We start from the raw sequence: 16,427 nt of genomic DNA, 5'->3' as shown, positions 1-16,427 counted from the left end.
GGCGGAGAATTCTGTGACTTATAATATCAGGGTGGGTTGATGGCAAGAGCCGGGGAGAGGGGGAAGAGATTGGCAGAAAGACAGCTGTGAGAAAAATAGCTGAGGGACGGAACAGAAAGTAAGAAAAGTAGACTTTAACTTCTCAAAGACGGGCAGGTTACTCACCGTCCCGCCACTCAGAAGAAAGTCGGAGAAGATAGTGAAGGTCACCGTGAGGGAAGAGGGAGAATCAGTATTGTCAATCACAATAAATTAAAGAAAATGACAAAGCAAATATATTGTGAGAAAGGTCTCTCACCAGGATAAATAAAGGTGAAACACGGTTTACGCCGCAGACTGTTCCTGCTTACAGATGCTCTTTACAATTATCGGATTATAAACCAAGTCTCAAGAACAAAATATGTTCCTGTTAGCTTGTCAAGTGTCTGTTTCTGACTGTTTCTACTAAAAAGAAAGTATAAACTCATACAAACAAAAGGCTTTGAAATGCATCCAGCCAGGCGTGTAATGCAGAGTACATAACATCAGAGTCACTGGGTTTTTAAGCACTACTGCTGCATAGACGTATGTGTTTATTAAAGGGGAAATGTCTTCTGTGACCACAATGAGGTGAAATTTACATTTGCTCAAGTGGAGTATTTACTGTAATGACAGGCCTGAGATGCTATGGTTTTATTTGAGTACTGTTGTCCCATTGTAGTCCCAGATTTTCACTCCAGGTTTCAGGGGAAATACATAACAAACCCTCCTAATTAAACAACAAATACATCCTTTTTGAAAGGCCGACTGGCATTTTCTGATCCCATGGCTCTATTGGCAGCATGACATTATTTCTCAGTGGCTTCCAGTTCTGTTACAAATGATCTGGCACTGTTATAGATCAGGTTTGGTTTAATACAGGCACAATAATGACTTGTTAGGTGTAGAAAAGCTTGTGGTCAGTGATTAAGGGTACCTCGGTTGCATTGTGGGTAATGTAGGCACCGAGTTTTGAAAAGTTAGAAGAATGCGTGGAATAACAAAGGTGATGTCTCAGGTTCTGTTGTATCAGATTTGATCGTTTGTTTTTAAAGCAACATCATGAGGAAATCAGCAGTTTTGAGCGGTTTGGTGCCCCCTACAGTTTGAGTGCAACACCACTGTCGCAAATAGAAAATTTCCAGGTTTGACGTAATACTCATTACGTCCTAACAATGTTATGTGCTGTAAACATGTATGTAACACTGTGATCCTACCCTCTCACTGAAGTTACAAGTGATGAGACACAGTCACCATTCACTCGATTACAAGACACTGTTTCATCAAAATTAGTTTGAAGTTGTTATTTTACGGTGAAGGAAAGTTGCATAATGTTGCTTTAAACTGTCCACAATGAGTCCAACAATGTTATACAATACAGACCAGTGGACTGCTTTCCAAAAACCTGTTGCCAACAAGTTAGTTTGCACTAAGCTGTTGCTGCCTCTTAATGCACAACCCAACCTGCCTCAATGCTACTTTGCACCTTTTGCATCTTTTCAGTTTATTTAGTGTATTTTATTCTATCTGACTTGTTTTGCGTCTGTGTACAACTACTCCACCTGCCTTAAATTGCCCCCCGGGGACAAATAAAGTTTTTTGAATTGAACTGAATTGAATAATGCTGCACAGCTACTGAGTGACATCACTGGAGGCGATTTTTAAGGTTACATGCAGCTTCCTGTGGAGCCACAAAAGGTTTTATAGACTATAACTTTTTTCAAATATGCAGTACTACTCCTCAAGACCTTTAAACACACTTTAATGTTTAAAGTTGGAGGAGTTACTCTTTAAGTGCTGACAGGAAACAGGAAGAAAAAAAAGCCATCTCCTGCATCAAACTCCATCAAACAAATTTTGAAAACTTTAAATTTTTTGCGCCGTCCATCCACAGACCTTGTCCCTTTATGGACTTTCTGGCTCCATAACTACATGACACACACCAGTTCCTTGTTTGCTCCCATGACAGGAGTCATAATTCTTAAGGGAGAAGAGGGCATTTGCTACTTAAATGTAAACATGTCATAGTTGGGTATTTATTGAAATAGACAATTCAAATGTAATTCCCAGGAAGACAGTTTCTAGTTATCAGTTACTTTGTAGATTAGGATTTCAACACAAGGCTGGTAAAACTTTGTTTTCAATGGTTCATTTTTAAGGAACTTGAAGGAATTTGTAATCCTCCAACTAAAATTTGTACAAACAAAACTTTTCAAATTATGAGTGAAAAATCTTGTGTCCAAGATTGAGTTTATTTATTTCATTCAGCATCATTTGGGGGGTCTCATCATCTCATTAAATCCAATTTGCGGGATTTAATTAAATCATTTGATTTAACAATCTAATAATTAAACACTCTGAAAGGGATTTTTTTTTTCTTACAGCGGAAGAATGAGGACATTTTTTCTTAATTTTTCACTTCCAATGAAGGCTTTAACTTCTTATTTTTTAACCCTTACTCAGACCACGAAGAAGAAACAAAGCCTCAGCACTGACCTGTGTTTCAGTTTGCCGGTCTGGATCAGCGGGCGAATAGCTGTAAATGAGAACAGCAGTGAATATATGTATTAACGGTGCCAGTGTCAGCCGACTAAGATCACAACCTTTGTCACACCACCTCCCCCTTATCTCTGAGTATAGACCGACTATATGATGAGATGAAAGTAGCATGAACATTAATTATGAATGCAGTAACCTACAGTCATCCTCAAGTTTAGCCTTGCTAAATCGTAGATGAGGCCTTGGAGGGGAGATGTATGTGGGTTGTAGGTAGTATAGGAGGGAAAACATGTATTCTGCATCAGCCAAAAACAATATGGAGTTCATGAATAATATAGGAGCCTATAGGCAGGCTGCAAAAGACAAATGAAAACCTGTGTGAGGAGGGGGAGGTGAGAAACTGAAAGAAAAATAACAAAGAGACAAAAGAGTAAAAGGCGTGATTCTCAGTAAACCACAACTAATGCATCCGACTTTGACTTTGTTTGTGAGTGAACGCCGGGTATTAATTAAACAGACGCAATGGGACCATGACATGACAACGAGAAAATGAACGACTGTTCAGATCAGACAGATAGCATGACTGCGGCAAAACATCTGGCGCTCCTCTGACTGACACACAAACTCCATGACGGCGCACAGATGTCTGCGTGTCTTAAAGAGTCACACCGAATGCGCACACACACACAGACACACACGCAAACACACACAAAAGCCAGATGAATCACTGTGTCATTCATTACCCCTCAGGGTGCCATCCTCTGCACCACGGAAATATGGCGGATTCCCTCTTTAATAAATGTGGAGGCTGCTCCCATTAATATATTTATATCTGCTTATGCACCTTGTTGAAAGCACATCCAGGGAGATTTCAAGCTATATGAGCTTATTTCTTATCTACTAAGACAACTGAGCATGCCAACCCCCACCCCCCCGTCCTCCCCCAACATCTTTTCTTCCCACTCTCCCCCCCATGCCCATCTCCTTCCCTACATTTTTTTTCCCCATTTCTCCACACTGCAGAAATGGGATTTGAGCATTTGGGGTTCACGCAGCGGCCAACGAGTCTTGAGGACTTAAAGTTTCTGTTCCGTTTCAATCGTTTAGTTTGGGGAAAGTTTGAGCGAACCCACTCACAGCCTGAAGACATACAATATGATAAGAAGGCTGGCTCATATCTGATAACTAGTTGCATAAACACAGCGAGAGGGGAGGACAGCCTACGCCGGCTGATGCAACACAAATAAAGCGAGTTGTGTACCGCAGCTTATATTACAGCCTTGTGTTCATATATAATAGCACTTCATTTTCCGACTGGCCAAGCTGAGCGAATGTGCACAAACCCACCCACGCTCCCTCCTCCTCTCTCTCCGTGGCTATTCCTCCTTCTTCTCTCTTGCTCTGGAAAGTTTCAGAAGTTTTCATAAAGTTGTGAAGCACCTCAGGAGGTCTCACTAGCGCCGTCAACAAGCCGGAGCCGAGAGTTTGTGCGTCTCACCTGAGAGCAACATAACAGAGAGAGCGAACAGGGTTTCGGGTGTTCGGAAATCTGCATCTGGATTTTTGGCTTTTTGTAATAATCCCTGTACTATTATCTGTGCAAACTGTGTTGTTTCTCCAACGTAAGAAGGGAGTTTGATTTTAGCGGATGTAAAAAGCGAACTACCAAATTTGAACCCTCTCAATCTCTCTCCCTTGTCGCCTCTAGTTACTTTATTCATATAAATTTCTATGAATGCATATTTTGTTTCATTTGTTTGTTTGGATTTGGAGTTTTAGGCATTTTGGTGCTGCAAATATGTAATATTATTGAGTCAGGTGAATATAAAATGGGCGAAATAAAGTTCTGATTTGTTTTCATAAATGTTTTTATAAATATAATGTTTTATATATTCATTATTTATTAAAGTTGTATTTCTTGTTTTTAAGCCTCTGCGCTGGCGATATCTGTGGCCCATGGCAAGAACATGTAGAGGGAATTTCTTCAAATCTGGCACAAAAGGATGAACTGACTAGATTTTGGTGGTCAGAGGTCAAAGGTCAAGGTCACTTTGACCTCATTGTGTCCCGTTCTTGTGAATTGGACAACTTTAGAAATGCATCTAAGGAATTTCTTCAAATTTGGCACAAACATCCACTTGGACTCAAAGATGAACTGATCAGAATGTTGTGGTCAAAGGTCAAAGGTCACTGTGACCTCACAAAACATACTTTTGGCCATTTCTCAACAATTCATATGGTAATTACTACAAAATATTACACAAATGTGTACGGGATAAAATTATGGAAGTCAAAGGTCAACTTCACTGTGATGTCATAAAGTTCTGCAAACAATCTTCTGGCCATTATTAAATGTCACAGCTCAGGAACAGCAGCTTGACTGGTGTGCTGATGCATACAACTCAAGCTATCTACCTGTATTTTTAGCACCATCTCTGTTTATCTAATACTTTGGTGTTTTGGAGCAAATGAAGGCATGCTAACGTATGAACATCATACCTGCTAAACATCAACATGGAAGCATTGTAACTGTGAGCACATTAGCAGTTCTAGCATTGAGATCAAAGCCCCACCGTGCCTGCTGTAACTACAGCCTTATTATTGTTGACTCTTGATTTTAGAGTTGTTGATTGTTCTTTTTCATAATTCTTAAGACATCAACTACTATTTGCATGCAACCAGAAATTGTTCTGTTGTCATCCCCCAGTTCTTGTATTGCAATTGTGTGTTGCTCTTTACTCACCAACTGCTAAATACTCTTGACCCTGCTGGGATATTATCCAACGCTTTCACGTCCTTGTGATGCAGGACTCAGCCTCACAAACACAGAGACTGAGAGCGTGAGCATCTCTTTAACTGTCCTATGTCTGACCTCTGTGGTTTAAATGGTCCTGGGCCCTTAAACCAAAACCTTTCTCTTGCAGCAAGTGACAAAGGAGCATCACCTCACACCTATTACCTACATGTCTGTGTGCACTGTCTATAGCCGGGACTGTCATGTGCTGTGGTTGTTATTAGGGAGGTTACGGAGAGGTGACGCTGAGGCTGAGTTTGTGTTCATGTGTATGAATGTCACATGTACTCAGCAAATTCTCCAGACACAAGTGATCGGTGTCGTCACTCTGGCTACGGGCTTTCCTGTCATGGGAACTGTTCCAGATGTGGTTTGTTCGGATCAAAGGAGGGATGATGTTGAGTGCTTTGGGGAAAAGAGGAAGCTGAGGAAGAAGGAAAAAAGGGAAGAGTCATACCACAGCACTGTTTTGTTTGAAGTTGTTGCTCATCAATTACAATTACAATATTTTCCCTCTACCTATTAACTAGTCTGTTGTAACCACTAACAGAAGTAGAATGAAACTTAGTTCACTTATTCAAGACTGTACTAAGTTTTAAGGCATTGGTACTTGACTTTTACTCGTCTACAATATTTGGTTACCTTACAGATTAAGATTTTACATACAAATGTATTAATAATCTTACAATATAAGATAAAACAATTAAAATTAAATCCAACTTGACATTTAGATAGGATTGAAACAGTACTGCCTATGGGAAGAATGAACAAGAGTCCATTCCTTTATTAAAAGGTCTGTTTTTTCGTCTTGTCTCTTGTCTGTGTGTATCTGTCTGACTCGAATTGCGATGCAATACACATATCTGATTGGTTGGGTAGTGTCATGTGAGCGATTAACAACGCATGCAATTGGTCTGCGAGTTTCCCTGGCTGCTAGTACTGTAAAAGGTGTAAAAATGTAACGGTAATTGATCAGTCCGGGTCTGGATAGGATGTCGTCTGGGTCTGGACATGCACAGTGGTGCACCTATTAGTGATTTCAGGAGGCATGGAGAGGGATGCCAGGATAACAAAAGGGGATGCATTTTGGTCATTTTGCCAAAAAGGAGGATGGCATCCCCCCTCAAATCTCCTACACGTTCACAAATCAGTAAATCAGTTTAATATAATCTAATGATAATATAAAACAGGTATGGCCTGTGGATATTATATCTCTACTTTTATGACGTGATTTCGATTGAAGCATTTTCACTCATAGAACTATTTCCGTGGAGGTCACAGTGAGTGGAGTGACTTCAATCATTGGTTTTAGGCACACATTAATAATATTCAGGAGAGAGACATGGACTTAAACTCTGATCTCTCTAGGGAAAAGGAAGCAAAAATAAATAAATAAATAAATACAAATATAGTCTGAAATCTACATTACCAGTACTGACCAGACATTGGTCTTTATTTTATTTTTAGAGGTTTATTTTAGAGGAATGTGTGTATCAGAAACTATTTTGAAAGAGCATGGTCGTGATGATTTGTCAAATTGAACCAGTCACACCCAACACGTAATCATCTCCCCTACGCACTGCACAGAGCTCGAGCACAACAAAATCATTTATGAGTCAGCGCTGAGTAAAAAATAGTAGGAGCTGAGGAAGTTGTCTCTTTGCTGGAGTAAGCTTCTCTGTCTGTTATGACGCAGCAATCCCTGCAGAAATTCAAGTCTTGCACAACCATGCGAAGGGAATGTATATTTGGGGGTGCGGATAACGTTTTTCAAAACAGAATATCGACAGCGGTGAGGTGAAAGAGAGTGCATTTCAATAACAGATCCCCTGCACGCAGAGGGAAGCAGAAGTTTTTCAGACCGGAGAAGTAGTGCGACACAAATAAAAACAACAGTTTGGAGAATGGAAGTTTTAGCGGGTGCGTGCACACGTTTAAAAACGACTGTTAACCTCTGTGCTTATAGGAAAATTGTTGTCATTTTTGATTTTCCCTTTTTTTTTTAATTTTGTTCGACAGGAAAACGCCTGCAAACAACAAAAGTCTGAATTCAATAAAAGACAGATTTGGCTGAAAGTATGTCGTCTGATTTTTACATTTCCTATAAACTCTTAGAAAGTGTTCTCCTTTCATTCAAGGGCACACTGTGTGCATGTAAGATGCTGAATGGCAGCCAGGCAGGTGGTGTCTAGCAACAGAGGAAGCTAATGACACTTTAAGGTTTCACCACAGGGGGTTCTGCTCACTGCCTGCCTGCCTGCAGCACGCTGACATGTCCACTGCTTTGCCCTCGCTAACACTGGTCTGATGTGTGTGTGCGTGTGTGTGTGTGTGTAGTGCACGTATACGTGTGTGTATGTGTGTGTGCTCTCCATCCCCCCTCTCCCACGGTGCCAGTAGGAAGTGAAAGGTAGAATTTATTCTGAATATCGATCGTCTGGCATCTCTGTGGGTGTTCTGTGGCGCGGCGTTCAGCTGGGAGCACAGATTGATGCCTTGTCAGTCTGTCGTTGCAGTGAGGAGAGAAGGGCTGTCAATGATACATAAATCTACAGCAGAAGGGTAACCGGGGGGGCAGAGGGAGAAATACAGACATGTGTTATTGACTAATTTGTTGCCATATTTGTTCTCAAGTTTGCAACACTAATGAAGTGGCCCCACAGCTGGTGCGGCTGTGGGAAACAGGCCATGGAGTAACTTTTCTTTTTCACACTCGAGTGCAAAGACTCAGTTTTGTCGATGTATGTAGTCATTTTAATACTTATATTTGTCTAAGAATCCGTCTAGCAAAATTTTAGATACTTTCTTCTTGCACTGTTAAAAGCTTTATCAGTGTGTTGCTTCAGAGAGGAGGGAAAGAAAATAAGACAGAGCTATTGGCGGGACATGAATTGAGAGTAAATAACACAAAGAATGCAGACACCTTAAGTAAATGTGCAAACAATATTTCAGATTAAGGACAGTGCTTTTCTAGTTTGTTTCGTCTCAGTGTCTTCTTTTGTAGGCAAGCAAGCAAGATTTAAGAGTTACATATTTAATTCTTTGTTTAGTTTTTATTGTGAAGTTTATCATCAACGCTTTCTTGGGAATTATTTTGCTTTCGAGACCAATGGCCCACTGCAACTATTACTGACATATAGTCAGTAGTTATGTGTAAAACTGGTGCCTTACGTTCTCTTTTGCAAAATGTAATGAGTTTTTCCAAATATTTCAACTTTTGAAACTACGGCTGACACATCAGAGTGTCACGGAGAACAGAGACAGCCGTCCCAAAGTATCTTCAGTCTGGTCTTACCAAATTTGTATGAAAAACATCAGTATATAAAAGTCATTTTGCATTACCACAGTGCATTTTTTGCTTTTCACGTGTCATTTTAAGCACCGAAAGTCAAGCAGGAAAAAAATGTGAGAGTCCATATATACGGAGGAGGACAGGGTGGATGGATGGGTCAAACAAAAACAGAACTTTTACCCAGGACACCTGCGTTCGTGTCCCATGTGAAACCAAACGTCAACAGTTACTTGTTGAGTTAAAGCAACATTATGTAGAAATTGGCAATTTGTGCGATTTGGCTTAACTACAAACAAAACTCATGACATCATAACAATATTATGTGTAGAAAACTAGTTTGTTGAAGTAAACACGTGTGTAACGCTGTGATCCAACCCTCTCACTGAAGTGACACAAGTGATAGAGACACCATTCACCTGATTACAAGACACTGAACCATCAACATGATTTTGATGATATTTCAAGGTAAAAAAGTTACATAATGTTGCTGGTAACCCATGTCAACAAAGGGCACCTGATTATGATGAGCATCCAAACAATGTCCAAAAGATCAAAATGCATAGACATGACACATCAAATGTTCTTGTGCTATTTAAATGTCATCACATGAGATCACATTGGTATTTTCTCTGGTGTTACCTTCTGTTTTCTTCTTTCTCTGTGTCTCCTGTGCTCCTGTCCGTCTCTCTCTGCCTCTGTGTGTCTGCGGCGTGGGCGTGGCAATCCCTCTCGTCTCTCCTGGCTCCCCGCTGATTATGCACACCTGCCAAACTCGCCCACCTGCCGTCTATCTACTCATCAACCCAGCGGTATGTCTTCACTGGCTCTTCACCCACCTGGGGCCGGATCATTTTTTAGCTTCTGTGGTATCCAGTGCTGGGTATCTCTGCTTACTATTCCTTGTGTGGATTACTTTTTGGATGGTCACTACCTTTAAATAGATTTTAAAATGAAGAGTAAAACAAAAACCTACTACTCAAACCACCTAAATGAATATTGTCAACTGTTGCTAAAAAAAAAGTCTCAACCTGTGTGAATTAAAGAGCAGCAGCAAAGAAACAATGCACCAGAAAGCAAAAAATATCATGATTGTAGCCAGGATCAATTTGTCAGAGGTTTTGTTTACTCTACATTAGCAGCTCCCTCTGAACAGATGTGCTGCGCTGATCTATTCGGTTCACTCAGTTTCTCAACAGACTAAGGAAGGTGACAAACAACAGAGGCTTCATTAAATTCAAAGAGCTTCCTGCACAGTCGCCTGAATGAATTCATATTTGCTACATTTCTTAAATGTATTGTGTGTATTGCATATTTTCGTTGTTGCTGTTCATTCGTACATGTTGTTCAGTTTTAATGAAAGAAAGAAACAAATCATTTTAATCTTAATCAGCTAAATTTAACGAGGTTGTTAAAAATGTTTACACCCACTTTAAAGTTAAACACAAAATGTTTGACACAACTCGATGTCAACGGGGGGGAATGGTGTGGATAATACATGGTACAATCACCGGATGCCAACTAACTTTAATCTCCCCTTAAATCCCTCCTGGAAAACGGTCTGTGACAGTGCGATGCCTGCCAGCTGTTACCTCCATGAATGTGACTGTCGTTCAAGAAAAAAAAAAAAAAGGAGCACGTCACAAAAAAGTGTTTCATGAAAAGATGTAACCAACAGCCCTTCCTCAAATGATGGTCACATCTGTGCTCGCACGCAACCAGCCTCTCTCCACTGATGGCACCACGGAAGTGGGCCGTGGAGAAAGCACTTACTGGCATGATGAGGGCACAAATAGCACGAGAGAGCGAGAGTTGGGCGAGATTAGGTTGTTGAAATGTACTATAAATACACAGCTGTGACAGAATTTACTTTTGCCCCCGTTTCAAATAAGCCGAGTTACTGTTTCTGCCATTAAATTCAAAGCATGTAAATGTGCTGATTTATTCAGCAGGACTGAGGTGGACTGGAGCGGAAACCCAGAGAGGATGGCAGGATGTAAGAAAAGTGTTTTGGATGCTCGGTAATGCATCTGAATGTGAGTCAGTTCTTGTAGTAATCACGTGGTTACACACATTTTTGAAGACAGGCATGTGAAATAAAAAGGAAAGGAGATTTGTTCAAAGGGAAAGTACAGGTCATTACAACTTGGGTTTATATCCTGATACAACTGTACTCAACGGAATGGACTGCTTATGTCTCGGAACACAAATTACAGCTAAAAGTAGGTCAAAAGGACAATCATAGAAGACAATCATAGAAAACAAGAACTTTTTTGTAAGCAAGCGCACCTGTAGGACAATACACATACGTGATGCGTTCAATGTAGCCAGCCCTTTAGTGTCCATAGAGTTCAGGAGTATTAAAGTTTCCATTAATGCTTCTGTTGTTTGTTCAATAAACATCTTTTTAATTCCTCAAGCAAATTTTACAGAGAGAAGTGTCAAAAAGCAACGATGTAAAACACATACCCAACTTCTTCAGTTAGCTAATGCTTACAAATCTCAGTTTGCTTTTTGTCAAACCAGCATCTCTGCAAAAGTGGCCATACGAAGAAAAACTATCAGGAATTTTTTAGGCGGGGGGATCAAACCATCAACCCTGCAACTGGTGGATAACCCACTCTACTCTACCAGCCCTCTGTCTTAATGGGTGGTGATCAGTATACCTGTGTTGGATCTGGCACTCCTTATGTATTACTCCCAGTCTTACAGTTTGAGCCCCTTTTCATTTTAGAAACCATGCTGATGGCTCAAGAGCTGAAGTAAAAAGAGCTGAAGTAAGGAGATATAAAGGCAGTTACATACACATATCAAAAGACACACACAGGTGGGTGATCAGGTTCTCGCTACCGCCTTCCTCTTCGCTTCCTCTTATTTTTTTACTTCCTCCCATCACCCCTCAGCCCCTGGTGAATTCATCTGTGATTCTAAAGATGTAATTTTCTGCGGTACGTCATAAATTATTCATGAGTGAGCCTGGGACGACAGGTTGAAAAAAGATACACACACAGTGGCAGGGGTCCTGCTGTGGCTGATCACTAGGCTGAATAACATTAGCAAGGTTTCACATGCGACCAACACCATCATGGGTATCTGAAGTGGACCCCACACCCTCTACTCACCCACCCTCTCTGCCTTCATCAAGTGCTCTCTGCTGTCTGTTATACCTCCTGCCAGTGTTTATTCAAAGGATTTAAAATATCACAGCTGCTGTAATTTAACTTATTTCCCATTGTCATTATTGCTAATGAAAGTCTTCAATTTGCTGCTCTACTGCAGTTTTGCTCTACCTCCTACCTCTACCTTGCTCATGTTGTTTTGAAAAAAATCCATTAAAAACAGCTTGCACCAACACCACTGCCTAGACTAATGTAATTTATAATGCTGATCAACGCAGGTATTGCAGTTTTCACTAAATAGGCAGTTAATTATTGTTTAAATGTAATTTATGCTACTGTATTTTCACCTTTTCAATTATTGCACACTGTCACATGCAGAGGTGGTTAAGGCTGAGGTTAGGGTTAGGGTTTCGAGCTACGGTCGTCTTTTGACTGATTGACTCAAAATTGATCACAAATGTTTCCATACTGGCGAAAGAAAGAACAGCCGATTGTTTCAATAGCTTCCAGGTCTTTGGACCGATTGAGTCGAAATTTCCCCAAACATAGTCCTATACTGGCTGAACGAGACACAGCAGTACCCATTGGATTCGGGTGGAATTTGTATTTTTGGCGAATATTTTAGTGAGAGGGACAATGTTTCATGAGGCCGGCTTAAGGCTGAGGCTAGGGTTAGGGTTAGGGTTAGGGTTGTGGGGCTAGGGTTAGGGTTATGAGGCTAGGGTTAGGGTTACGGTCGTCTTTTGACCGATTGACTCGAAATTGCACACACATGTTGTCCATACTGGCGGAAGAAAGGCCAGCAGTTTTTATGGGATTCCGGTGGAATTTGTATTTTTGGCGAATATTTTAAAGAAAAAAATGGCCTTTTTCATGAAAACGTCGGCCAATTTTTTCAATAGCTTCCAGGTCTTTGGACCGATTGACTCGAAATTTCTCCCACATGTGGTCCTATACTGGCTGAACGAGACACAGCAGTCCGCATTCGATTCGGGTGGAATTTGTATTTCTGGCGAATATTTTAGTGAGAGGGACAATGTTTCATGAGGCCGGCTTAAGGCTGAGGCTAGGGTTAGGGTTAGGGTTAGGGTTGTGGGGCTAGGGTTAGGGTTATGAGGCTAGGGTTAGGGTTACGGTCGTCTTTTGACCGATTGACTCGAAATTGCACACACATGTTGTCCATACTGGCGGAAGAAAGGCCAGCAGTTTTTATGGGATTCCGGTGGAATTTGTATTTTTGGCGAATATTTTAAAGAAAAAAATGGCCTTTTTCATGAAAACGTCGGCCGATTTTTTCAATAGCTTCCAGGTCTTTGGACCGATTGACTCGAAATTTCTCCCAGATGTGGTCCTATACTGGCTGAACGAGACACAGCAGTCCGCATTCGATTCGGGTGGAATTTGTATTTTTGGCGAATATTTTAAAGAAAAAAATGGCCTTTTTCATGAAAACGTCGGCCGATTTTTTCAATAGCTTCCAGGTCTTTGGACCGATTGACTCGAAATTTCTCCCACATGTGGTCCTATACTGGCTGAACGAGACACAGCAGTCCGCATTCGATTCGGGTGGAATTTGTATTTTTGGCGAATATTTTAGTGAGAGGGACAATGTTTCATGAGGCCGGCTTAAGGCTGAGGCTAGGGTTAGGGTTAGGGTTAGGGTTGTGGGGCTAGGGTTAGGGTTATGAGGCTAGGGTTAGGGTTACGGTCGTCTTTTGACCGATTGACTCGAAATTGCACACACATGTTGTCCATACTGGCGGAAGAAAGGCCAGCAGTTTTTATGGGATTCCGGTGGAATTTGTATTTTTGGCGAATATTTTAAAGAAAAAAATGGCCTTTTTCATGAAAACGTCGGCCGATTTTTTCAATAGCTTCCAGGTCTTTGGACCGATTGACTCGAAATTTCTCCCAGATGTGGTCCTATACTGGCTGAACGAGACACAGCAGTCCGCATTCGATTCGGGTGGAATTTGTATTTTTGGCGAATATTTTAGTGAGAGGGACAATGTTTCATGAGGCCGGCTTAAGGCTGAGGCTAGGGTTAGGGTTAGGGTTAGGGTTGTGGGGCTAGGGTTAGGGTTATGAGGCTAGGGTTAGGGTTACGGTCGTCTTTTGACCGATTGACTCGAAATTGCACACACATGTTGTCCATACTGGCGGAAGAAAGGCCAGCAGTTTTTATGGGATTCCGGTGGAATTTGTATTTTTGGCGAATATTTTAAAGAAAAAAATGGCCTTTTTCATGAAAACGTCGGCCGATTTTTTCAATAGCTTCCAGGTCTTTGGACCGATTGACTCGAAATTTCTCCCAGATGTGGTCCTATACTGGCTGAACGAGACACAGCAGTCCGCATTCGATTCGGGTGGAATTTGTATTTTTGGCGAATATTTTAAAGAAAAAAATGGCCTTTTTCATGAAAACGTCGGCCGATTTTTTCAATAGCTTCCAGGTCTTTGGACCGATTGACTCGAAATTTCTCCCACATGTGGTCCTATACTGGCTGAACGAGACACAGCAGTCCGCATTCGATTCGGGTGGAATTTGTATTTTTGGCGAATATTTTAGTGAGAGGGACAATGTTTCATGAGGCCGGCTTAAGGCTGAGGCTAGGGTTAGGGTTAGGGTTAGGGTTGTGGGGCTAGGGTTAGGGTTATGAGGCTAGGGTTAGGGTTACGGTCGTCTTTTGACCGATTGACTCGAAATTGCACACACATGTTGTCCATACTGGCGGAAGAAAGGCCAGCAGTTTTTATGGGATTCCGGTGGAATTTGTATTTTTGGCGAATATTTTAAAGAAAAAAATGGCCTTTTTCATGAAAACGTCGGCCAATTTTTTCAATAGCTTCCAGGTCTTTGGACCGATTGACTCGAAATTTCTCCCACATGTGGTCCTATACTGGCTGAACGAGACACAGCAGTCCGCATTCGATTCAGGTGGAATTTGTATTTTTGGCGAATATTTTAAAGAAAAAAATGGCCTTTTTCATGAAAACGTCGGCCGATTTTTTCAATAGCTTCCAGGTCTTTGGACCGATTGACTCGAAATTTCTCCCACATGTGGTCCTATACTGGCTGAACGAGACACAGCAGTCCGCATTCGATTCGGGTGGAATTTGTATTTTTGGCGAATATTTTAAAGAAAAAAATGGCCTTTTTCATGAAAACGTCGGCCGATTTTTTCAATAGCTTCCAGGTCTTTGGACCGATTGACTCGAAATTTCTCCCACATGTGGTCCTATACTGGCTGAACGAGACACAGCAGTCCGCATTCGATTCGGGTGGAATTTGTATTTTTGGCGAATATTTTAGTGAGAGGGACAATGTTTCATGAGGCCGGCTTAAGGCTGAGGCTAGGGTTAGGGTTAGGGTTAGGGTTGTGGGGCTAGGGTTAGGGTTATGAGGCTAGGGTTAGGGTTACGGTCGTCTTTTGACCGATTGACTCGAAATTGCACACACATGTTGTCCATACTGGCGGAAGAAAGGCCAGCAGTTTTTATGGGATTCCGGTGGAATTTGTATTTTTGGCGAATATTTTAAAGAAAAAAATGGCCTTTTTCATGAAAACGTCGGCCGATTTTTTCAATAGCTTCCAGGTCTTTGGACCGATTGACTCGAAATTTCTCCCAGATGTGGTCCTATACTGGCTGAACGAGACACAGCAGTCCGCATTCGATTCGGGTGGAATTTGTATTTCTGGCGAATATTTTAGTGAGAGGGACAATGTTTCATGAGGCCGGCTTAAGGCTGAGGCTAGGGTTAGGGTTAGGGTTAGGGTTGTGGGGCTAGGGTTAGGGTTATGAGGCTAGGGTTAGGGTTACGGTCGTCTTTTGACCGATTGACTCGAAATTGCACACACATGTTGTCCATACTGGCGGAAGAAAGGCCAGCAGTTTTTATGGGATTCCGGTGGAATTTGTATTTTTGGCGAATATTTTAAAGAAAAAAATGGCCTTTTTCATGAAAACGTCGGCCGATTTTTTCAATAGCTTCCAGGTCTTTGGACCGATTGACTCGAAATTTCTCCCAGATGTGGTCCTATACTGGCTGAACGAGACACAGCAGTCCGCATTCGATTCGGGTGGAATTTGTATTTTTGGCGAATATTTTAGTGAGAGGGACAATGTTTCATGAGGCCGGCTTAAGGCTGAGGCTAGGGTTAGGGTTAGGGTTAGGGTTGTGGGGCTAGGGTTAGGGTTATGAGGCTAGGGTTAGGGTTACGGTCGTCTTTTGACCGATTGACTCGAAATTGCACACACATGTTGTCCATACTGGCGGAAGAAAGGCCAGCAGTTTTTATGGGATTCCGGTGGAATTTGTATTTTTGGCGAATATTTTAAAGAAAAAAATGGCCTTTTTCATGAAAACGTCGGCCGATTTTTTCAATAGCTTCCAGGTCTTTGGACCGATTGACTCGAAATTTCTCCCAGATGTGGTCCTATACTGGCTGAACGAGACACAGCAGTCCGCATTCGATTCGGGTGGAATTTGTATTTTTGGCGAATATTTTAGTGAGAGGGACAATGTTTCATGAGGCCGGCTTAAGGCTGAGGCTAGGGTTAGGGTTAGGGTTAGGGTTGTGGGGCTAGGGTTAGGGTTATGAGGCTAGGGTTAGGGTTACGGTCGTCTTTTGACCGATTGACTCGAAATTGCACACACATGTTGTCCATACTGGCGGAAGAAAGGCCAGCAGTTTTTATGGGATTC

The 16,427-nt window shown here is 41.6% G+C and overlaps 1 long non-coding RNA gene across 1 annotated transcript in view; it reads right to left on the bottom strand.

Annotated features, from left to right (window-relative positions):
• Nucleotides 1-9,342, bottom strand: part of LOC311272723 — a 30,265-nt gene extending 20,923 nt beyond the window's left edge. Inside the window, exons 1-3 of the long non-coding RNA XR_014624593.1 lie at nt 9,243-9,342; nt 5,261-5,735; nt 2,515-2,554 (exon numbers count right to left, since the gene is read on the bottom strand). This is a non-coding gene — a long non-coding RNA (uncharacterized lncRNA). The remainder of the gene's footprint in view (nt 1-2,514; nt 2,555-5,260; nt 5,736-9,242) is intronic.
• Nucleotides 9,343-16,427: the final 7,085 nt, after the last annotated feature.

The sequence above is a fragment of the Pagrus pagrus genome (genome assembly GCF_965226575.1).
Source record: "Pagrus pagrus genome assembly, chromosome: 17".
Classification (NCBI taxonomy): Eukaryota; Metazoa; Chordata; class Actinopteri; order Spariformes; family Sparidae; genus Pagrus; species Pagrus pagrus.
The sequence above is the reverse complement of the archived record's forward strand: the minus strand, read 5'-3'. Positions and strand labels throughout refer to the sequence as shown.